Source organism: Crinia signifera, chromosome 2 (assembly GCF_055691185.1).
Source record: "Crinia signifera chromosome 2, ASM5569118v1, whole genome shotgun sequence".
Taxonomy (NCBI): domain Eukaryota; kingdom Metazoa; phylum Chordata; class Amphibia; order Anura; family Myobatrachidae; genus Crinia; species Crinia signifera.
The window spans coordinates 29058355-29064354 of NC_139218.1; positions in this window are offsets into that span (position 1 = coordinate 29058355).

A 6000-nucleotide genomic window follows, 5' to 3' on the forward strand; every position below is an offset into this window, starting at 1 on the left:
GGATCGGTGTAAACAATCGACCCTCAACGTTTAACCCCCGAGCTGGCCGCTCACCCTATGTTCCGGGGAACCCCTGCTGTTAGGTGATGACAAGGATTCCCACCAAACAGTGAGCTAATGCATTTAGCCGCGAGCCTCGCTGTTTTATCGGCCGCACACGCCATTTCCCCGTTGCTGCAGAAACCCAGCGATGGGAAAACGGCGTGTGCAGGGGGTCAGGTGAATACTAACCGTGCAAGCTGTCACAGCTAGCAAAAAGCATTGAATATTCCCCAAAGTGTACCGCGAAGGGACACGGTACAATTTGATGGTGTCCATGTCGACTGTATCGACATTCAGGATAAAAAACCTCATGTTGACCTCTTGACTATCCACCTTCCCATTGTCGACCCAATGCTTGGGTCGACCTTCCAACCCTGTCAACATTGGCCCTGTCAACCTTTAGAGGTTGACCCAATGCAAGTCGATCAAAATGTGGTTGACCCAATGACCGATACTCGTGTAAGGACGGGTGATGAGCGGTGAGCGCTCCGGCATCATTGCCGGACCTTGCTGGTCATCGAGCTGTTTTACCAGCTGAGTGAACCACTTCCCACAGTTGGGGAAAATCGATGGGCCGGGTGAGAATCAAATCATGCTGCATTCTCATTGCCGCAACTGCAAAATCCCGGGTTTTTCTTGCCGGATTTTTGGCGGGTACAGAGCTTCTCAGCTCAACAGACCCCCTTCATACTGCACCTCAGACCCGGGAATTTCCCGTGTCTGCCCCTTTCACACTGCTTTCCATGGTCTGCCTTCCAACAAGTGTGTGGAATGTAATTGCAGCTTTGATTGGGTGTTGGGAAATTTTTACAAATTGCTGTGATTGGCTGTTTTAAAAACAGCTTTTATTGGCTGGCTGTCACATATCACATGATTACATCCCCCAATGAGCTTGGCATCATGTGTGAAAACCTGGGTCTCGCCTGTTCACACTGCCATACACCCCTGTATTACCGAGGGAAACCCCTGCAGTGTGTAATTCCCAGGGAATAACACCCGGGAATTTCACAAAGACCCTTTCACAATGAGACAGGACACAGGAAATTACTGCTCGCCCTGGCAAAAACCCGGATTTCTGCGGCAGTGAGAATGGGGTATAAGTGCGTATGCACCTTAACACTGATTCTTGCCTTTATTAGAATCCAAATGTTTTACGCCTGATGGATTGACTCAAGTGTATCTCCATTCAGGCGCTCAGCCTACGGCACTGACATTACAGTAATGTTATTCAGTCATTTTACCGGGCTGGTAACTACTTAGATACAGTACCGATGCTGTAACACTTATTATGTTCCCGTATGATTAGCAAATGTCCCTAATGTTCTTGCCCATCATACCGCTTACACACATGTAATTAAACAAATTACCAGTGTACCAAAAACCTAATTTATCACTTAAATTCATATTTGTTTTGCTTTATTGATTCGTTGTAGAACTAGGGGGGGGGGGGGGGGGGGGGGGGGTCACTGTATAATATAACCCAGCTGCCCACACAAGTGACAGGTGCGGAATGAGTTTAATATTACTGTCATGGGACTGATGTTCTGATGAGTTTCTGTCTTTTATTGCATAATGTTTTGACGCTTTTACCTTCTATGTGTCTTCTCCCCGTCCTTCACCTGCTTCTGTTTGTCTATCTTCCTTCTCCAATTATATAATTTGCTCAACGTTATTAAATAGTAATTCAAATAAATATGTGAGTTAAGAAATAAAACGAGAAGACGAGAGTTACAGACCATCCAATTCTCCTCCAACCAATTATAAACGTGCACTCAGGGAATGTATTTGGGATTGATACTGGTGGAAAGAAGTCGCAAGCAATATCAAGCGCCGATCAGTAAGGGGTGATGAAACTTCAACGTACCCCATTTGCAGAGCTTATTTTCTCTGTTTTGGTGCGGGATATGGACACGTTGGAACCGACGTGCCGACAGGCGGTATTTCATGCCCTACCATCCACTAGGGCATGGTGGGAGAATAAAATAGTGTGCCGAGCACAGCGAGCCATGCGAGGAGACGCAGTGCTACGTTTCAGTGTCCATGTCGACTGTGTCGATATTTGGGTTAAAGAAAACGTGAAGAATCCCATGTCGACCTTTTGACTGTCAACCTTCCCAATGTTGACCTAATGCTTGTGACGACCTAATGATCCTGTTGATTTAACTCATGTCGACCTTCAGTCATGTCGACCGTCATGCATGTTGACCTAGTGGTGTCGACCTAATGCTTGTCGACCTCATTGCTGTCGATTCAATGAGTCATACCCTTTAACCCCTTCAGTGGTGTTTTTTTTAAAGGAGCGCTCCTCACTGGGCGAGTTTTGTATGGGGAGCGCTCCCTGAGCTGCCTGAGATCAGTGAGTGAACTCGGCAGCGCTGCCCGGCTCTAAACAGTGGCAATCACGAGGATTTTCCGGGCTTGCCAGACTGGGCACTAAGGCACAGCCCGGAAAATTCTCGGGATTGCCACTGAAGGGGTTAATACTGTGCATGATCCTAAACAGAACATATAATGAGTTTAATGAATTTGCTCCCCCGGTCCGATATTTGGGGTTTTGCAGGAATATGCGCATACGCAAACCCCTGGAGCATCCCCCTTTGGCGAGTTTCACACTTGCTGGCGCCTGCCCCCGAATTCGGCCATCTGTGGCCAGAATAAAATTCAGTCTAGGCTGTCTTTTATATTAGTGACGGGGGGAAAAAAATCTTCGATGATGAGAGACCATCAAATGTTTTTGGTACTTGTGTATTAGCCAGGCACCCAATTAGCATACGTACGCAGGCGTAGGCTAAGCTACGTTGTCACCGTAGTCCAATGTGTGACTAGCGTAGTTAGCGTAGTGACTCCGCGGCAGCCCGGCTCTGTCCCCGGCATCCATGGCTCTGTCCCCGGCATCCATGCCAAGCCTAGTGAGTGCCTCTCACACAGCACCGGTAACCGCCAGATCCTCTTCGCTGGCGGACGCCGGTGGAGAGGGGATCATGCGGGCGCCAGTGGAGAAGCGCTCCAGCTGTCTGAGACGCAGGTGTGTCATAGACGCTCCTGCATCTCAGTAATTATTAGCACGTGCACCTCATGTATAAAGGGGGTATGCGGGCGCAAGTGCGTCCTATGCACAATAAAGGAGGTATTTTCAAACCCCCAGTATCCACGCCAGCCGAAGCTTGGCGAGCGCAGCGAACCCCGTGAGGGGACGCATTACGCGTCCTCCGGACCTGTTTATACCCCCACTATCCACGTCGGCGTGGAGTTGATTTTAAAGAGTGTGGTGAGCGCAGAGAGCCACCGAGCCTAAAGCATGGCGAGCGCAGCGAGCCCAGCAAGGGGATGCGGAATACATGTGAAGTAATCCGCTGCGCTCGCCACGCTTCGTGATCGCCACACTTTTTAAGTTCAACTCCATGCCGACGTGGATAGTGGGGGTATGAACAGGTTGGGAGGACGCATGATGCGTCCCCTCGCGGGGCTCATTGCGCTCGCCACGCTTCAGGCTGACGTGGATAGTGGGGGTGTTTCAGGAACACATTCAATTTCTGACAGAGACGCTGGCTACGCGGCCGCAGGAACACTACGCTGATTCTGACAGGGATGCTCGCGGGAACAATATGCTACTTCTGACTGACTACGCTAACTACGCTGGTTCTGACTGACTGCGCTAACTACCCTGGTCGCGGGAACACTACGCTGATTCTGAAAGCGCCGCTACGCTAACTACGTACCGGGCGCCCGGCTAATACACAAGTACCATATTTTTTCTCCCATGCGGCCACATGCTAGTTAGCTAATTCGGGTGGTGGGGGCCAATGTACACATTTCTAGTGCAATTCACTTGCAACTGAAGGGGCATAATTGTCGAGCTGCAATGGATGGATATTGTGTAGGCAAAGTTTCGTGAGGGTGTGTTGATGGAGCTTCAGGATGTTGATGTGAAGAAGGGTGTATTGTCACAGTCAACATTTATGATGCGCTGCCTAAGCATCTATTTAGGACTTCTACCTCTCGCTTGATATGATTATTAGAGGTTTTGGAGCATTGCAGACAGGTTATATTGCACAAGGTTAAAATGAACTACTAATCTGCAGGTGTAACCATCAATCATAGCAGTAAGTAAGTCCTGTGCTCCAACTTAAATTGAGAGTCTACCTAGTAATCAGTGCTAGGTGATTGTTTACATATGTGTGCTCTGGGAATACAGTAGCCTGCAAATCATCTGCAAATGACTACAGCTTTTGGCCTTGACTATACTGTTGGTGATTCCTTTGCATGTTCCCTCTTTAAAAATACCATTTACTGACTTTTCCAATCTGCTACCCTTGTTTGTGAAGCCCTGATGTCTGCCCTATTGTAAACTACTGTTTACTGGAAATTGTATAAGGTTGCCCATAACTTAATGTGACGTGCCTCTAGCTTAACCTAAAATAAAACACACCGACACGAAATAAACCACACAGACCATACATAAATACACGGGCCACCAAGTGGTAGATTTCAAAAAGGTCAACAAGCATTTATTGATTGTGACCATGTTTAAACTAACTTTAACTCAATTTTGGAGCTGCAACTTCAACATCAATTTTAAACTAAATTTAAACTAAATTTGGAGGATGGCAGAAAGAAAGGAGTTACCAACGCCAGCCCAGTCAACATGATCTTGACCCCAAAATTCCAGGAGGGGCTCACCAACACCTCCTACCTGCATAATCTGCATTGTGGGGGCTCCACCACCCTTAAACCTGGCAGAGCAATGAGCGCTCCCGCGCAGGACCCCCCTTTGTCCACCCACATGGGAAGGCCACACCTACCAACAGGGGGTGCCCCACAATGACCGCTTATGCCATGCTTTGACTGCTGGCTAGTAGCGACTTCCCGCCAATCTGGCTGTAAAAGCCTACCAGAATCACACCCAAAAATTAAGAGTGACCACAATGTCCAGAAAAATTCCACGAAGGGCAGGAGTGGCTTCCAAAAAGGCAAGAGGAATCGGAAACCACCTAACTGGTAATATATATACCCACTAGGATGTAACTGCCCTTTGACTCCTCATAGGACACTACCCTATCACCAGACTACCCCAGTAACAACCCACCTGAAACTGAAACTAGCCTTACACTTGCTTCTAACTGATTGTACCAAACGATGGGGCTCTTATGTGGCATCGTGCCTATTCAGTTCCCAGTTTTAGACTTTTGCTTGTTATTCGGGAACCTCTGTGCATATAACTAACAACTGTTTGCTTTCTGGATTGCACTTACTACTAACCCATTTACTAGCTATCCTTACCTGAGCATGTATCACTCCCCAATTCCCTGAGGAAGCCACCGAGCTAATACAGGCAGAGAAACGCGTTGGACTTTGGTACCAGTTGCTCTATTTTGTGGAGATCATCTTGCAGTGGGCGGATCTGGAAATGGCTTATCTGGAGTGCTAACCAGGAGGAAGCCGGGTGCCAGGAGCCTAACTAAGCATCTCCTTCTATTAGGTGGCCACCTGTATCAATTCTGCAACACTGCCTATGTTTGTTCTATTTACAGATCACATCAAAAAAGTGGTAATTATAACCCATTGGTATGCTGCTTGCTTACTACAACTGGCATCATTTGCTTTGCTGGACTAACATCTAACAGCTATTTACCATCTTGGCATCGATCACAATAGCTTAAGCTACTAATTGGACGGCTTTTGGCTATCACAATACAGCCGCTCATTTCTAGCTGCTTAGATTTTGAAGTTCATACTTGAATTGCATAATAATAACAAACTGTTAATATATTTATGTACAAGTGATCCTAGTTAGCTCTACAAGCACTATGACAAACTATTAGGGCACCCTACCTGTTGCAATATTAACTCCTTGAGTGGTGGGTTTTGCTGGGGCAGGACAAACCTACCAGGACAGGTTTGTCCTGCCCCAGCAAAACCCACCACAAATCATTAGGAGCTCCCCCCCCCCCTCACCTT